This window comes from Pan paniscus, chromosome 7, assembly GCF_029289425.2.
Source record: "Pan paniscus chromosome 7, NHGRI_mPanPan1-v2.0_pri, whole genome shotgun sequence".
Taxonomy (NCBI): Eukaryota; Metazoa; Chordata; class Mammalia; order Primates; family Hominidae; genus Pan; species Pan paniscus.
This window is the reverse complement of record NC_073256.2, coordinates 63179456-63199339: the sequence shown is the minus strand read 5'-3', so window position 1 is coordinate 63199339 and position 19884 is coordinate 63179456. Positions and strand designations below refer to the sequence as shown.

The window sequence follows — 19884 nt, the reverse complement described above, 5'->3', positions numbered from 1 at the left end:
AAGAAGCTGGACTTTATAAGTCCTTTCTAGTCCTACAATTCTATGACTACTCACTTAAAGCTGCATTATTAGCCAACTGGAAGAAAAGGGAAGTAGATCTGTACCTGTGACTGAATATGGAATTTCAGACAAATCATTTAAGGTTAGGAGGGAAAAAATTTCAAGTTTAAGAAAGAAAAAAATGCCAGGCACGGTGGCTCACGCCTGTAATCCCAGCACTTTGGGAGGCTGAGGCGGGCAGATCACCTGAGGTCGGGAATTCAAGACCAGCTTGACCAACATGGAGAAACCCCACCTCTACTAAAAGTACAAAACTAGCTGGGCATGGTGGCTCACGCCTGTAGTCCCAGCTACTTGGGAGGCTGAGGGAGGAGAATCGCTTGAACCTGGGAGACGGAGGTTGTGGTGAGCCAAGATTGCGCCACTGCACTCCAGCCTGTGCAACAAGAGCTGAAACTCCATCTCAAAAAAAAAAAAAAAATATATATATATATATATATGAGTATAAATATCACATTCTTATCCACAACTATTAATATACCTGTTATATGGTGGTTATATAGTTTTCAGCCACATAGTAGAATGTCCCCTTTGTTGTCTTATTTTTTCTATTTTTAAACCTTTAATATCAAAATCTTGTTAATATAGGTTAAACAATATGGGATTGTTTAAATAATTTGAGACAGCAAATGAAGAAATATTATGTAAATATTTGAATAGTATATAAGGACTATATAATCATGCATAAATGTTTAATAAAATATTAAGTAAAAAACCATAATGTAAAATGGCATGGCTAATTTAATTGCAACAATAAAAAAAGAATACAAATGAGTAAAGACTATAAAATATTTTAAAATATTTGTAGTTGTATTAAATATAATAGTGGGATAATTAGGGATATTTTACATTTTTAAAAGGTATAAACTATTTTTTTCTGTATCATATCTGTAAGAATTCCACAGAAATAAAATTTTAATGGTAATATTTAAACTTATTTAAAATGTTTCTAAAAGCCTAGAATGGTACAAGGTTCTTTATTTTCACTTTTAAAATGTTAAAATAAAAAGAATTTCCTTAGATATACTTTAGAACTCAGTGTAAACATCACTCTGTACTCTAACTCAATGTTGCTTCTCTTTACTGCCCAATGCATGCATGTCCCCCAAACAGGAAGTCAGCCTTCTTCAATTTCTCTCTCTTCTCTCTTCTCCTCTTTCGTTTTGAGACGGAATTTCACCCTTCTTGTCCAGGCTGGAGTGCAATGGCGCGATCTTGGTTCACCGCAACCTCTGCCTCCCAGGTTCAAGCTATTCTTCTGCCTCGGCCTCCCAAGCAGCTGGGATTACAGGCATGTGCCACCACACCCAGCTAATTTTGTATTTTTAGTAAAGATGGGGTTTCTCCATGTTGGTCAGGCTGGTCTTGAACTCCCGACCTCAGGTGATCTGCCCGCCTCACCCTCCCAAAGTGCTGGCATTACAGGCATGAGCGAGTGTGCCCGGCCGTCAATGAATTTCTTTTACACAAAGGCAATAAGCCTAAAATAAAATAAATCTGTGCCCAGTTTTGCTTGATATTTCTTGCAATAAGGAACTGCAAAATAATAAGCTCAAGTTGAACAAGGAAATATTTTTAGTAGGTTTATCTGAAAAATGATGAAATGATGTATTATATATATCAAACTATTTTATTTTTAAAACTAGTCTACTTTTAAAGAAAAGCGCAGTGTAATAATGAATGATGAAAATTTCCTTAACTACTGAATTCTTTTTTTTTTTTTCTTTTTGGAGACGGAATCTTGCTCTGATGCCCAGAATGGAGTGCAGTGGTGTGATCTCTGCTCACTGCAACTTCTGCCTCCCGAGTTCAAGAGATTCTCCTGCCTCAGCCTCCTGAATATCTGGAACTACAGGCATGTGCCACCACGCCCAGCTAATTTTTTAATTGGTAGTAGAGACAGGGTTTCACCATGTTAGCCGGGCTGGTCTTGAACTCCCAACCTCAGGTGATCCACCCGCTTTGGCCTCCCAAAGTGTTGGGATTACAGGCGTGAGCCACCGCACCCAGCCTAACTACTAAATTCTGTAAAAAGTCGGGCGTGGTGGCTCATGCCTGTAATCCCAGCACTTTGGGAGGCTGAGCTGGGCAGATCACAAAGTCAAGAGATCGAGACCATCTTGGCCAATATGGCGAAACCCGGTCTCTACTAATAATATAAAAATTAGCTGGGCATGGTGGTATGCAAATGTAGTCCCAGCTACTCGGGAGGCTGAGGAAGGAGAGTCGCTTGAACCTGGGAGGTGGAGGTTGCAGTGAACTGAGATCGTGCCACTGCACTCCAGCCTGGTGACAGAGCGAGACTCCGACTCAAAAAAAAAAAGAAAAAAGAAAAAAGAAGCAAATATTTAAATATGATTTCCCAAAGGGACTAAATAATGGTTAAGTATAAGGAAAGGGATTTAAGTTCTTCTTCACACTTTATAAGTTTTACTACATCAAAAGACATTTAACCTCAGACTGAACAGGAAAGTAATCAAGTAGCTGAAAGACTGGTCAGATATTGTGTTAAATAGACGTTTCCTCTCTCTTACTTCCAACAAGAGCAACTAAAAAATTATTCATAGGTATTAATCCCACACAGATGTCCTATAACTCAAATATCTGACTTAAAAACTTCTGAAAACTTGCCCAGTTTCTCCCAGAATTAGAATAAAATTTAGATCACCTTAGAGACAATGAGCAGTTCCATCTTTAGGAGTATTCTTACCAAGCTGATAGCATGCCAACGATCTGGACCCTTGCAGATTCTAAATCTTATTTTCTTAACCACTAGCACCTAGCCAGGCTTATCCTCGCATGTGACAGTCGATAGGGGCACAATGGTACATGACAACCTGAGGCACAGTGACAAGTGATGTGGCCAAGTGAAGAACATGGGATTTGGAATCCCACAGATTTGGGTTTCAAGAGGGCCCATGTGGGGCCAGGTGCGATGGCTCACACCTGTATAATCCCAACATTTTGGGAGGCTGAGGCGAAGAATAGCTTGAATCCTGGAATTTGAGATCAGCCTGTGCAACATAGGGAGACCCCATCTCTACTAAAAAAAAAAGAAAAATGAGTCAGGTGTCACGGTGCACGCTGGTAATCTCAGCTACTTGGTGAGCCGAGGCAGGAGGATCACTTGAGCCTAGGAGTTCGAGGCTGCAGTGAGCCCTGACGGGGCCACTGCACTTCAGCCTAGGCGACGGTGTGACCATGTTTCAAAAAAGAAAAAAAGAGGGCCTGTGTGATCTGAGCTGCCTCCCTCACTCCCTCAGTGGGCTTTAGTGAGAATTTAATGAACAAAACATGTACTAGTCCTTGATGAAGACTACCTTATTTCTTTCCTTCATTGACAAAAAAAAAAAAAAAGAGAAAATAGTAAAGTACTGTTTCTAATTAGCCCAGTGATTCTAAATACTGGGAAGCATATTTGCCAAAAAAAATTGTCATACATCAAAACAGAGTTAAGAAATTCTTTCTAGCCTTCATTCAGCAACTTTCTCAAGAGAGAGATAAAGGCTAGACTGAACGTGCATTCAGGCTGGATGAGTAAGAGAAGCTGGAGGGGTGAAGTTTGGCAGGGATGAAGGGTGGGACAGTGGCACAGGAGTAGGAATAAGTCTCTTCCCTGTTCTCTTCCCTTCTTCCCACACCCTATAACTTTAAACAAATCTATACACATTCACAAATGGGGAAAGCTAAGTCCTTTGCTGCCAAAATGAAACAGCGGCAACCACAAGGGCAGCTGATTCTGGACTGCGCGCAGTCTTCAGCCTTCTGACACCCAGCAGCAACAGCATCAGCAAAGGCAGTCACCTCAGGTGACAATGACATCTCTCAGCTTTTCTCCGCTGACTTTGAGGTGGAGCGCCGTGTGTGTTTGGTCCTACCAGTGAACCTTGCCTCCATGGGGGCCAAGGGTGCAGAGGAGAGAGAAATCCTTTCACAAAGACCAGGCAAGCCCTTCAGACAATGCCCTGTCCGGTGCCCCAGAGCATGTCCATTGTTCTCATTTCACCCCTGAAGGAAACCAAGGACTCTGATGTCCTCAGCCTCAAAACTGAGAATTCACAACCTCCACCACTGACCAACTGTCACACAGGTAATATTAAAATCAACAAAAACTATTTAAAATTAGATACCTTTTTAAACCAATGAAATGTTATGACATCAATAAGATGGTCACAAATACCATCCGAGGAATGGGGAAATCTACATTATATAATGCCAAATGGCAACAGGAGAAGAAAATCACGCCTAGGGCTATAGCTGTTAACTAGGTGAAATTATTATACGTGGATGTGATCACTCTAAGATACATATAAAGGAAGCATAAAAGAGACAAGAGAAACAAATCTTTTTCTGGTTATAAAAGAAGTGAACATTATAAAAACTTGGAAAGATTGGAAAAGGAGGAAAAAATCACAAGGCAGACAGCCGAACACTTGTGTAATTCCCTCACCTCTTTCTTTGAACATATTTTGTGGTTTGTAGTCATGCTTTACAAACAAAATTCAGTATTCCATTTCTCAGTATTATTTCAAAACCACTTCTTTGTATCAGTGTACGAGATATAATGTGTCAGTTACCGTACATGTTATACAAGGCTATATGTCGACCCATAGTAACCCTTACGTATAGGATGGGCATAAGAAGGGCAGCTAGTGGGAGAGATGGTACAAGGGACCCAGGGAAGAGGGTGAGAAAGCTGCCAGAGGGAGATGGGGGAGGATCCCAGGAGGGGCAGGGGTGGGCACTGCAGCTAGACTAGCAAGTCAGAAATGGCAAAGGTACAGAGGAGGCAAAAACTGGGTTCTGCATTAATTCACTTAGAATAATGGCCTCCAGCTGCATCCATGTTCCTGCAAAGGCCATCGATTTCATTTTTTATGGCTGCAAAGTATTCCATGGTGTGTATGTACCACATTTTTTAAATCTAGTCCACTGCTATAGGGCACCCAGGCTGATTCCAGGTCGCTGCTATTGTGAATAACAGTAAAGCCCATTTCTACACAGAAGCATTAAAGTATAAAACTGTCTTCCTTAAATAAATTAAAGAGCACAAAAGTCTTGTGCGTATCTCAAAAGGTCTTAATTGTCTTTAGCGATACACCAAAGGTTCATGAACTTAGAAATGAGATGAGTCTACTTATACATAATGTTGGCCAACAACATTATTTAAGTATTTAAGAGATAGCCAACCATAGTGTGGTCTTCAGGCTGTGTAGGAAGGGTTCAGCCAACACCTGTTTTTGCCCTCCAGGTTATTCACACTTTAATATAGTAACAATGACATAGCTTAGCATGTTTTTTAAAAATAAGAAATACATACACCAAATATTATATAATCAGTTTCTGACTTGCAAACAGTTTAGGACATAACCAAAAAGGTACACAGATTAGCATGAAAGACTTTGCCATATGACGCTCATAATCTCCCTGCAACTGCCCTTCTTGTTATCAGTTCAGAACAGAGGTGCAGCAACTGGCCTGGACAGGCGCCTTCTCTAAGACAGCATCAAGACGTAGGTTCCTAGGGTTCAGGAATGTTTTTCTAATTTATTCAGATACGCCTGCCGCATTGACTACCCAAAGGTCACCCCGTTTTTTCCATCTTCTCCTTCTCTCCACTTCACGGAGGCATACTTCCACAGTATCTGAACTTGACTCAAAATTATTTTTCTCAGAGAAATAATATTATAAATGTGGCTATGAGGAGCCGAAGTCTCATTATCAGTAAAATGTTATAATGCATTAGTATAAAACAGACTTTTGGGGGCTGGCCTGGGAATGCAGCTATGATTTCCACTGCTGCTCTCTGGGAAAATGCAGTCTAAGTTCTAAGCAAAGAACTTTTGGGAAACAACCTGTTCATACTTAAGGGTGTGTCCTTTGAAATCAGAAAGCAAAAAGTAGCAAAGTGGGGACATAAAAACACCTTAATTTATATTTACTATGCTGGCTGGGCGCGGTGGTTCATGCCTGGAATCTCAGCATTTTGGGAGGCCGAAGTGGGAGGGCTGCTTGAGGCTAGGAATTCAAGACCAGCCTAGACAACATAGCAACACCCCTTCTCTATCAAAAATTTAAAAAATTATCTGGGAATGGGAGTGTCATGCACCTGTAGTCCCAGCTACTCAGGAGGCTGAGGTGGAAGGATCACATCAGCCCAGGAGTCTGAGGCTGCAGTAAGCCGTGATTGTGCCACTATGCTCCACTCTGGGCAAAACAAAGCAAGACCCCATCTCTATAAAAAACAAAAACAAAATAAGAAAAAAAACTTACTAAGCTTTACTCCTCATCCCATGACCTGTGACAACTTCTACTCCTAAATATCCACCTGTAGATTTAAATTACAACATGTAGTTTAGGCATTACAGGTTGCTGGCTAACCAAAGGATTTCATTCCTCAAGTAAGCCCAAGTACCTAGGGCTAAAACAGTTCTGGCTTGGAAGCAATGCTTACTTTGCAGGTAGAGCCCCAGATTAAACCCAGTGTCTCTAGAGTAGAATGAAGCCAATGAATGGAAGGAAGAGGTGGAGGCAGGCTGAGATTCAGTATGGAACAATCATTAGGGAAGCTAAGCCAGCAAACAAAAATTGCACATCCAGCCAGCCAGCCCCACTGAGGCCATCTAAGATCAGCCAGCTATCTTCAGATCTCAGTTGTGGTTCTATGCTTGAGACTGCTAGGCCTACAGGCTAATTCTCATTGGCTGGCTTCTCTTTGGCCTAGCAGAGATGGAAAATCATCCCTGGCTGACAATAAACAATGTAACAGGAGTTGGTATTGCCTTCAGGGAGCATTAGAAATTGGGCATCTGTGTAGGGTCATATAAAAACTCATTAACATACCTATACCATCTTTAAAATCTTAGAAAACTAAGAGTTTTTGCTTCTATTATTTTATTTAGTTCCCATAACAACCCTGTCAGACAGACAGACTATTGTCAACATTCTGACTTGATGAATGAAAAAGTAAGGCTCTGAGAACTGTCCAAAATTTCTTTGCTGGAAATTACAGTGTGGTATTATTTCCATGCTACTGTGATTTCTACCAGATGGAGTAAGAACTCACATTCACAGAGTGGCTTGATACCCATCCCCTCGAGAATGTCTCACTGGCCATTGAGAGGATACAGGCCATGTATTCAGAAAAGCACAGGTCTCCCTTCACAAAGAAGCCACATCATACAGTGCAAAGAATACACACACCCCACTCCTAGCTCCAACTATTAGCACCTCCATCAAAATGGAATATACACAGGAAGGAACATGAGTTCCATTACACTTCAGCTGTTAACAGTATAGATTTTTAAAAAATTACTTCTTCTATTGCTTAATTTTTGAGGAACCAAATTAAAAGTTACTAGATTTTATTATTATACACAAGTATCTATCTCCCAGTTTCTTCTGTAGAACGTGTCTATTTCCCCAGTGAGATTTTAGTGATGCAAGGGACTGGAGTTGACTCTTCTATTTATTGAATCTCTACAGTATGCAACAAGTACTAGGCACATCCTAGGCACCAAGAGATACATACTGGAATGAATATTTCTCAATTCTTTGAGAAAGTCATTCTTATCTTGGAATTGTTATTTTATAGAAATAAAGTGGCATGGCTGGATTCATTTCTAACATATTCTAATTGCTTTATTTCTATGAGTCCATATACAGCTTCTAAAATCTACCCTTTGGGAAAGTCAAATAATGATCATAAGTACAGAGTGGGAGGAAGGCTAGCAAAACAGAGACAGAAGACAGAATAAAAAGGAACAGATTATACCACTTTATACCACTTGTTTACTCATAAGTACTCTAGGTTAGATCAAGACTAAGATTTAGGAAAAAAAATTTGCTATTAATTTCTAGACCAAAAACTGGAAGCATAAAAGTCTGGTATTTCCAAATGATCAAACTTACAGGCCACCTGCTTTTGAAAATTTAACTGTGCAATATGTATTTAAACACAAAGAAGAGAGGAGGTTCCAAGATGGCTGAATAGGAACAGCTCCAGTCTACAGCTCCAAGCGTGAATGACGCAGAAGACAGGTGATTTCTGCATTTCCAACTGAGTTACAGGGTTCATATCACTGGGGCTTGTCGGACAGTGGGTGCAGCCCACGAAGTGTGAGCCGAAGCAGGGTGGGGCACTGCCTCACCCGGGAAGCGCAAGGGGTCGGGGAATTCCCTTTCCTAGGAAGGGAAGCCGTGACAGACAGTACCTAGAAAATCGGGACACTACCACCCTAATACTGCACTCTTCCAAATGGTCTTAGCAAATGGCACACCAGGAGATTATATCCCGCGCATGGCTCAGAGGGTTCCATGCCCACGGAGCCTAGCTCAATGCTAACACAGCAGTCTGAGATCGAACTGCAAGGAGACAGCGAGGCTGGGGGAGGGACGTCTGCCATTGCTGAGGCTTGAGTAGGTAAACAAAGTGCCGGGAAGCTCAAACTGGGTGGAGCCTATCACAGCTCAAGGAGGCCTGCCTGCTTATGTAGATTCCACCTCTGGGGGCAGGGCATAGCTGAACAAAAGGCAGCAGCCAATTTCTGCAGACTTAAACGTACCTGTCTGACAGCTTTGAAGAGAGTAGTGGTTCTCCCAGCACGGAGTTTGAGATCTGAGAATGGACAGACTGCCTCCTCAAGTGGGTCCCTGACCCTCGAGTAGCCTAACTGAGAGACACCTCCCAGTAGGGGCAGACTGACACCTCATATAGCCAGGTGCCCCACTGAGACGAAGATCTGAGAGGAAGGATCAGGCAGCAACATTTGCCATTCTGCAGTATTTGCTGTTCTGCAGCCTCTGCTGATGATACCAAGGCAAACAGGGTCTGGAGTGGACCTCCAGCAAACTCCAACAGACCTGCAGCTGAGGATCCTGATTGTTGGAAGGAAAACAAACAAAACAGGAAGGACATCCACACCAAAACCCCATCGGTACATCACCATCATCAAAGACCAAAGTAGTTAAAACCACAAAGATGGGGAGAAACCAAAGCAGAATAGCTGAAAATTCTAAAAATCAGAGTGCCTCTTCTCCTCCAAAGGAAGACAGTTCCTTGCCAGCAACAGAGCAAAGCTGGACAGAGAATGACTTTGAAAGCTGAGAGAAGAAGGCTTCAGATGATCATAACAACAAACTTCTCCGAGCTAAAGGAAGATGTTCGAACCCATCGCAAAGAAGCTAAAAAACTTGAAAAAAGATTAGACGAATGGCTAACTAGAATAAACAGTGTAGAGAAGACCTTACATGATCTGATGGAGCTGAAAACCATGGCATGAGAACTACGTGATGCACGCACAAGCTTCAGAAGCCGATTCAATCAACTGGAAGAAAGGGTATCAGTGATTGAAGACCAAATGAATGAAATGAAACAAGAAGAGAAGTTTAGAGAAAAAAGAGTAAAAAGAAACGAACAATGCCTCCAAAAAATATGGGACTATGTGAAAAGACCAAATCTATGTCTGATTGGTGTACCTGAAAGTGACGGGGGGAATGGAACCAAGTTGGAAAACACTCTTCAGGATATTATCCAGGAGAACTTCCCCAACATTCAAATTCAGGAAATACAGAGAATGCCACGAAGACACTCCTCGAGAAGAGCAACCCCAAGACACATAATTGTCAGATTCACCAAGGTTGAAATGGAAGAAAAAATGTTAAGGGCAGCCAGAGAGAAAAGTCGAGTAACCCACAAAGGGAAGCCCATCAGACTAACAGTGGATCTCTCGGCAGACACTCCACAAGCCAGAAGAGAGTGGGGGCCGATATTCAACATTCTTAAAGAAAAGAATTTTCAACCCAGAATTTCATATCCAGCCAAACTAAGCTTCATAAATGAAGGAGAAACAAAATCCTTTACAGACAAACAAATGTTGAGAGATTTTTGTCACCACCAGGCCTGCCATGCAAGAGCTCCTGAAGGAAGCACTAAACATGGAAAGGAACAACTGGTAGCAGCCACTGCAAAAACATGCCAAATTGTAAAGACCATCAATGCTAGGAAGAAACTGCATCAACTAATGAGCAAAATAACAAGCTAACATCAAAATGACAGCATCAAATTCACACATAACAATATTAACCTTAAATGTAAATGGGCTAAATGCTCCAATTAAAAGACACAGACTGGCAAATTGGATAAAGAGTCAAGACACATCAGTGTGCTGTGTTCAGGAGACCCATCTCACGTGCAGAGACACAAATAGGCTCAAAACAAAGGGATGGAGGAAGATCTACCAAGCAAATGGAAAACAAAAAAAAAGCAGGGGTTGCAATCCTAGTCTCTAATAAAACAACAAAGATCAAAAGAGACAAAGAAGGCCATTACATAATGGTAAAGGGATCAATTCAACAAGAAGAGCTAACTATCTTAAATATATATGCACCCAATACAGGAGCACCCAGATTCATAAAGGAAGTACTTAGAGACCTATAAAGAGACTTAGACTCCCACACAATAATAATGGGAGACTTTAACACCCCACTGTCAATATTAGACAGATCAACGTGACAGAAAGTAAACAAGGATATCCAGGTCTTGAACTCAGCTCTGCACCTAGCAGACCTAATAGACATCTACAGAACTCTCCACCCCAAATCAACAGATTATATATTCTTCTCAGCACCACATCGCACTTATTCCAAAATTGACCACATAGTTGGAAGTAAAGCACTCCTCAGCAAACGTAAAAGAACAAAAATTGTAACAAACTGTCTCTCAGACCACAGTGCAATCAAACTAGAACTCAGGATTAAGAAACTCACTCAAAACCACTCTACTACATGGGAACTGAACAACCTGCTCCTGAATGACTACTGGGTACATAACGAAATGAAGGCAGAAATAAAGATGTTCTCTGAAACCAATGAGAACAAAGGCACAACATACCAGAATCTCTGGGACACATTCAAAGCAGTGTGTAGAGGGAAATTTACAGCATTAAATGCCCACAAGAGAAAGCAGGAAAGTTCTAAAATTGACACCCTAACATCACAATTAGGGTGAACTAGAGAAGCAAGAGCAAAAAAATTCAAAAGCTAGCAGAAGGCAAGAAATAACTAAGATCAGAGCAGAACTGAAGGAGACAGAGACACAAAAAACCCTTCAAAAAATTAATGAATCCAGGAGCTGGTTTTTTGAAAGGATCAACAAAATTGATAGACCGCTAGCAAGACTGATAAAGAAGAAAAGAGAGAAGAATCAGATAGACGTAATAAAAAATAATAAAAAGGATATCACCACCGATCCCACAGAAATACAAACTATCATCAGAGAATACTATAAACACCTCTACACAAATAAACTAGAAAATCTAGAAGAAATGGATACATTCCTGGATACATACACCCTCCCAAGACTAAACCAGGAAGAAGTTGAATCTCTCAATAGACCGATAACAGGCTCTGAAATTGAGGCAATAATTAATAGTCTACCAACCAAAAAAAGTTCAGGACCAGATGGATTCACAGCCAAATTCCACCAGAGGAACAAAGAGGAGCTGGTACCATTGGTTCTGAAACTATTCACATCAATAGAAAAAGAGGGAATCCTCCCTAACTCATATTATGAGGCCAGCATCATCCTGATACCAAAGCCTGGCAGAGACACAACAAAAAAGGAGAATTTTAGACCAATATCCCTGATGAACATCCATGTGAAAATCCTCAATAAAATACTGGCAAACCAAATCCAGCAGCACATCAAAAAGCTTATCCACCACGAGCAAGTTGGCTTCATCCCTGGGATGCAAGGCTGGTTCAACATACGCAAATCAATAAATGTAATCCATCACATTAAACAAAACCAAAGACAAAAACCACATGATTATCTCAATAGATGCAGAAAAGGCCTTTGACAAAATTCAACAGCCCTTCATGCTAAAAACTCTCAATAAATTAGGTACTGATGGAATGTATCTCAAAATAATAAGAGGTATTTATGACAAACCCACAGCCAGTATCATACTGAATGGGCAAAAGCTGGAAGCATTCCTTTTGAAAACCGGCACAAGACAGGGATGCCCTCCTTCACGACTTCTATTCAATATAGTGTTGGAAGTTCTGGCCAGGGCAATCAGGAAAGAGAAAGAAATAAAGGGTATTCAATTAGGAAATGAGGAAGTCAAATTGTCCCTGTTTGCAGATGTCATGATTGTATATTTAGAAAACCCCATTGTCTCAGCCCCAAAGATCCTTAAGCTGATAAGCAACTGCAGCAAAGTCTCAGGATACAAAATCAATGTGCAAAAATCACAAGCATTCCTATATACACCAATAACAGACAAAGGGAGAGCCAAATCATGAGTGAACTGCCATTCACAACTGCTTCAAAGAGAATAAAAAACCTAGGAATCCAACTTACTAGGGATGTGAAGGACCTCTTCAGGGAGAACTACAAACCACTACTCAATGAAATAAAAGAGGACACAAACAAATGGAAGAACATTCCATGCTCATGGATAGGAAGAATCAATATCGTGAAAATGGCCATACTGCCCAAGGTAATTTATAGATTCAATGCCATCCGCATCAAGCTACCAATGACTTTCTTCACAGAATTGGAAAAAACTACTTTAAAGTTCATATGGAACCAAAAAGGAGCCTGCATAGCAAAGACAATCCTAAGCAAAATCACCAAAGCTGGAAGTATCACACTACTTGACTTCAAACTACACTACAAGGCTGCAGTAACAAAAACAGGATGGTACTGGTACCAAAACAGAGATACAGACCAATGGAATAGAACAGAGCCCTCAGAAATAATACCACACATCTACAACCACCTGATCTTTGACAAATCTGACAAAAACAAGAAATGGGGAAAAGATTCCCTATTTAATAAATGGTGCTGGGAAAACTGGCTAGCCACATGTAGAAAGCTGAAACTGGATCCCTTCTTTACACCTTATACAAAAATTAATTCAAGATGGATTAAAGACTTAAATGTTAGACCTAAAACCATAAAAACCCTAGAAGAAAACCTAGGCAATACCATTCAGGACATAGGCATGGGCAAGGACTTCATGTCTAAAACACCAAAAGCAATGGCAACAAAAGCCAAAATTGACAAATGCGATCTAATTAAACTAAAGAGCTTCTGCACAGCAAAAGAAACTACCATCACAGTGAACAGGCAACCTACAGAATGGGAGAACATTTTTGCAATCTACTCATCTGAAAAAGGGCTAATATCCAGAATCTACAAAGAACTCAAACAAATTTACAAGAAAAAACAACCCCATCAAAAAGTGGGTGAAGGATATGAACAGACACTTCTCAAGGGAAGACATTTATGCAGCCAACAGACACATGAAAACATGCTCATCATCACTGGCCATCAGAGAAATGCAAATCAAAACCACAATGAGATACTATCTCACACCAGTTAGAATGGCAATCATTAAAAAGTCAGGAAACAACAGGTGCTGGAGAGGATGTGGAGAAATAGGAACACTTTTACACTGTTGGTGGGACTGTAAACTAGTTCAACTATTGTGGAAGAGAGTGTGACGACTCCTCTAGGATCTAGAACTAGAAATACCATTTGACCCAACGAGCCCATTACTGGGTATATACCCAAAGGATTATAAATCATGCTGCTATAAAGACACATGCACACGTATGTTTATTGCAGCAATATTCACAATAGCAAAGACTTGGAACCAACCCAAATGTCCATCAATGATAGACTGGATTAAGAAAATTGGCACATATACACCATGGAATACTATGCAGCCATAAGAAAGGATGAGTTCATGTCCTTTGTTAGGGACATGGATGAAGCTGGAAACCATCATTCTGAGCAAACTATCACAAGGACAGAAAACCAAACACCGCATGTTCTCACTTATAGGTGGGAAGTGAGCCATGACAACACTTGCACACAGGGTGGGGAACATCAAACACTGGGACATGTCATGGGGTAGGGGGAGAAGGGAGGGATAGCATTAGGAGATACACCTAATGTAAATGATGAATTAATGGGTGCAGCACAGCAACATGGCACATGTATACATATATAACAAACCTGCACGTTGTGCACATGTACCCTAGAACTTAAAGTATAATAAAAATAAATAAACACAAAGAGGAATGAGGATATTCAAACACACAAGAAAGAATATTTCCAGTTGTCTCCTAAAATGATTTTTCATTAGTCCTTTCATCATTCTTACTTTTTCCCTTTTGTTCTGTTTTTTGAGATTAAGTTCCGCTCTGTTGCCCAGGCCGGAGTGCAGTGGTGCAATCGCAGCTGACTGCAACTTCCGCCTCCCAGGTTCAAGTGATTCTCCTGCCTCAGCCTCCCGAGTAGCTGGGATTAGAGGCACCCGTCACCATGCCTAGCTAATTTTTGTATTTTTAGTAGAGACAGGGTTTCACCATGTTGGCCAGGCTGGTCTCGAACTCCTGACCTCGGGTGATCCACCAGCCTCGGCCTCCCAAAGTGATGGGATTACAGGCGTGAGCCACCACATTCAGCCAATTTTTACTTAAAAAGCTTAAGATATCATCTATTTATTCTATTTTCTTCCCTTCTTTGTGTTAATGTGCATGACAGACTTAATCACTGCATATGTAATTATCAATTCACTTCGTATGTATAATTCATGTACCACGAGTTCATACTTTATCATATTAATTATTGAGTTTTAGTTTAAGGCAAAAGCTACTTTTTCTTATCTTCTAATTAACAATAGAAAAACGACAGAAACATTTCCAAACACTTGGAAACTAAACAACACACTCCAAAATATCTATGAGTCAAACAGGAAGTCTCAGGAAATTAAAAAAAAATACATTAAACTGAATGAAAATGAAAAGATTACATATCAAAATTGGTGGGATGAAGCGAAAGCAGTGCTGAGAGGGAATTTTATAGGGCTAAATGCATATATGAGCTCTTTCCATGCCTAATGCAGCCATGGCTGGTGGTCCCAAGAAGCATCTAAAGTGGGTAGCAGCTCCAAAACACTGGATGCTGGATAAATTGCCCAGTGTGTTTGTTCATCGTCCATCCACCAGTCCCCACAAGTTGAGAGTGTCTCCCCGTCATCATTTTCCTAAGGAACAGACTTAAGTATGCCTTGACAGGAGGTGAAGTAAAGAAGATTTGTGGCCCACCGTGGCAGCTCATGCCTGTAATCCCAGTACTTTGGGAGGCTGAGGCGGGCGGATCACGAGGTCAAGAGATCAAGACCATCCTAGCCAACATACATACATACATTTTGGTGTCTCTACCAAAAATACAAAAATTAGCTGGGCGTGGTGGTGGGCACCTGTAATCCCAGCTACTCAGGAGGCCGAGGCTGAGCCAGGAGAATTGCTTAAACCCAGGAGGTGGAGGTTGCAGTGAGCCAAGATCATGCCACTGCATTCCAGCCTGGCGACAGAGCGAGACTCCGTCTCAAAAATAAATAAATAAATAAAAAATATATTAAAAAAGAGAATATTTGCATGCAGTGGTTCATTAAGATCGATGGCAACGTTCGAACTGATATAACCCACCCTGCTGGATTCATAGATGTCATGGGCATTGACTAGATGGGAGAGAATTTTCGTCTCATTTATGACACCAAGGGTTGCTTTGCTGTACATCGTGTTACACCTGAGAAGCCCAAGTACAAGTTGTGCAAAGTGAGAAAAATCTTCGTGGGCACAAAAGGAATCCCTCATCTGGTGACTCATGATGCTCGCATCATCTGCTACCCTGATCCCCTCCATCAAGGTGAATGATCCCATTCAGATTGATTTGGAAACTGGCAAGATCACTGATTTCATCAAGTTTGACACTGGTAACCTGTGGATGGTGACTGGAGGTGCTAACTTGGGAAGAACTGGTGTCATTACCCACAGAGAGAGGCACCCTTGATCTTTTGATGTGGTTCATGTGAAAGATGCCAATGGCAACAGCTTTGCCACCTGGCTTTCCAACGTTTTTGTTACTGGCAAGGGCAACAAACCAATAATTTCTCTTCCCCGAGGAAACGTATACGCCTCACCATTGCTGAAGACAGAGACAAGAGACTGGCAGCCAAACACAGCAGTAGGTGACATGGTCTCTTGGTGACAAATTAGATCTTTGTACATAATTAAAAATAATGTGGCATGATTAATAAAAATAAATTTAAAAAGATGTGTATACGAGAAAAGGTTCAAATCAACAATCTAGGCTACCTCTCCAGGAACTTAGGAAAACAAGAGCAAAATAAACCCACAGCAAGCTGAGAAAAGGAAATAATAGATTAGAGCAGAAATCAATGAAGCTGAAAATAAAAAATGAAGAAAATTCACGAAACAAATCTGGTTCACGGATAAGATCAATAAGATTGACAAATGTCTAGCAAGACTGACAAAGAAACAGAGAACATGCGAATTACCAATATCTGGAGTGAAAAAGGGAATATCACTATAGACCATGTAGACATCAAAAGGATAACAAGGGAATACTATGGACAAGTCTGCACACAAAATTTGACATGTTAAGTAAAATAAACCAGTTCCTTGAAAAAATACAAACTACCACAAGTCACTCAATATAAAACTGATTATTTGAATAGCCCTATGACTACTAAGAAAATTGATACTGTGATTTCAAAATTTCCCAAACAGGTATCTCCAGGCTCAGACACCTTCATTATTGAATTCTACCAAACGCTTAAGAAACAATTAGTATCAATTCTCCATAATCTTTTTCACGAAATAGAAGAGGAGGGAATACTTCCCAATCCATTTTATGAACCTAGAATTATGCTGGTATCAAAACAAAAGAGTACAAAAACTATAGGCCAATATGCTTTATGAATATAGATGTAAAAATCCTTAGCAAATAAAATTCAGTAATATGTAAAAAATATATATACATCATAACAAAGATGAGTTTATTCCAGGGATGCAAGGCTAGTTCAACATTTGAAAATCAATCTATGTAATCTACCACATTAAATTATAAAGAAAAAATCATATGATCACATAAATCAGTACAGAAAAACCAAATAAACACCCTCTCATGTTAAAACTTCTCAGAAAACCAGAAATTGAGGGAAATTTCCTCAATTTGGTAGAGAACATCTATAAAAAACCTATAGTTAACATTATATTTATTGGGGAAAGACTGAAAACTTTCCTCTAAGATTAGGAACAAGCCAGAATGTCTATTCTCACTTCTGCTATTCAGTGTAGTACTGGAAGTTCTAGCCAGTGCAATAAGGCAAGAAAAGGAAAGAAAGGGCGTACAGATCAGAGAACAAGAATTAAACTAAACCTATTTACAGATGACATGATTGCCTATGGAGAAGTTATGAAAGAATCTACAAAAAACTTCTAAAACTAATAAATGAGTTCAGCAAAACTGCAGGGCACAAAAATCAACACACAAAAATCAATTATATTTCAATATACTAGCAAACTAGAATACATGGACACCAAAATTTTAAAAAACAACACTTTTTATAATTTTAGAAAAAGAAAGAAAAAAAGGCCGGGCACAGTGGCTCACACCTGTAATCCTAGCACTTTGGGAGGCCAAAGAGGGCGAATCACTTAGGTCAGGAATTCGAAACCAGCCTGGCCAATATTGTGAAACCCCATCTCTACTAAAAATACAAAAATTGGCTGGAAATCGCTTGAACCCAGGAGGCAGAGGTTGCAGTGAGCTGAGATCGCACCACTGCACTCCAGCCTGGGCGAGACAGTGAGACTCTGTTTCAACAACAACAAAAAAAAAAAAAAAAAAAAAGAAAGAAAGAAAAGATAAAAAGAAAGACTTTGGTGTAAATCTAACAAAATACCTGTAAGAGCTGTATGCTAAAGCTACAAAATGCTAATGAAAGAAATAAAAGAAGAATCATACAAATGAAGAGTCATACTGTGTTCATGAACTGAAAGACTTCATTATGTCATATAATTAGTAGTTCAATTCTTTCCAAAATAATATACATTTAACACAATTCCTACTGAAGTTCCAGAAGATTTTTTTGTGGAGATAAAATTACTCTAAAATTTATATGACAAGGCAAAGGAACTAGAACAGCTAAAACAATTTTGAAAAAGAATACAGTGCTATGAACGTGATTTCAAGACATACAGCTTCTGTAGTCATGACTGTGTGATGGTACAAAGAAACACACACAACGATCAACGGAACAGAACACCCAGAAATAGATCTATGTGATTTTTGACAAAGGTGCAAAAAGCAATTCATTGAAGGGAAGAAGTCCTTTTCAACAAATGGTGGAGAAATTGGACACCCACAGGCAAAAAACAGAAAAACCAAAACCTTCCACCTAAGTCTCACACCTTATATGAAAAGTAACTCAAAATAGATCATAGAGTTAAATACAAAATGACACAGGAGAAAATCTTTTGGATTTACAGCTACGTGAAGAGTTCTTAGACGTGACATCAAAAACACAATTCATAAAAGGAAAAATTGGTAATTTGAACTTCATTAACATTAAAACTTATTCTGGTAGACCTTGTTGAGAAGATATGAAAAATATAAGCTAGAGATTGCAATTAAGGACTAGTATCCAGAATATATTAAGAACCCTCAAAATTTCACAATAAAATAGCAAACAATCCAATTAGAAAATGAGCAAAAAACAAGAACACATATTTCACCGAAGAGAATAAATAAATGGCAAATGAGCACATGAAAAGATGCTTGATGCCATTAGCATGCAAAATAAAAATAAAACCCTAAGCCTCCCAACCAACTGAACAGAACCCTCTTGGCCAAAGGGACCCCAGAGAAACCCTAAAAAACAAAGTCCTGGGCCATGATAGGATAAGAGGTTGGTTACGCCTCAGTATGCTCCTTCCTTATTAACCTTTAACCAGAATTCTTCCCTAAGGAGTAAGCGGAAACCAACTCCAGAAAACAAGAAACAGATGATTCATTCCTTTATCGCCTTCAGCCAATTATCTGAGGCCAAAACCAGGCTCCCTCTCCCTCTTTGAAGTTTTGATGTGACAGCCCACCAGCTTGACAATGCATCCCTTCCTAAAAACTGACCACCATATCTCTGGACCAGTTCTAACTGACTAGCAGAGGATGTGCTATGAGCGTTTTCAGGTCCTCTGTTTCACCTTTTGATGCCAGAGGGCCAAAAATTCCACCCCTGGATCATGCTAATGGCATCATTTTTTTAATATGTGACCTATGAAGAGGCATGAAGCTCAGTTGTGCTTTTTTCATAAATCTTCATGACTCCTTCTATAGCTAAATTTGAATATGTATACTTAGCCAACCCATTGGGCATAAATACCTGTGTTAGGCTTTCCTCTCTTAAATTGCTTGTTCTCAGCTTTTGCCAAAGGCTACATTTCCCAGCCAGCAGTGTGCCACCCTTTATGAGAAATAAAGCTCTTCTTTCCAAATTTTTGAACCTCATGATTCTTCAGTTGACAAGCATTAGGGAAATGCACATTAAAACCACAATGAGATATCACTATCTATCTATCAGAATAAAAATTTAAAAATAGTGACAACATCAAATGCTGGTATGGAGAAACTGGATCACTCACACATTACTCGTGGCAATGTAAAATGAAATAGCCACTCTAAAAACCAGTTTGGCAGTTTCTTAAACAACTAAACATGCAACAACAATAGGACTCAGCAATTGCACTCTTGGGTATTTATCCCAGAAAAGTGAAAACTTACCTTCACACAAAAACCTGTAGACAAATGTTCATACCAGCACTATTCATAAAAGTTGGACGTCCTTCCATGGGTGAATAGTTAAACAAACTGATATACCCCCATGCCAGGGACGTCCACTCTGCAGTAAAAAGTAACTACTTATACATGCAACAACTGGG

General features: G+C 39.9%; 1 protein-coding gene and 1 pseudogene across 13 annotated transcripts in view; one reads left to right on the top strand and one right to left on the bottom strand.

The window, feature by feature from the left end:
* The window catches only part of SPIDR (scaffold protein involved in DNA repair), a 475882-nt gene that overhangs the window by 172636 nt on the left and 283362 nt on the right, over window positions 1–19884 (bottom strand). The gene's annotated exons all lie outside the window — the stretch shown is intronic.
* On the top strand, window positions 14234–16639 carry LOC103786907 (small ribosomal subunit protein eS4, X isoform-like; annotated as a pseudogene).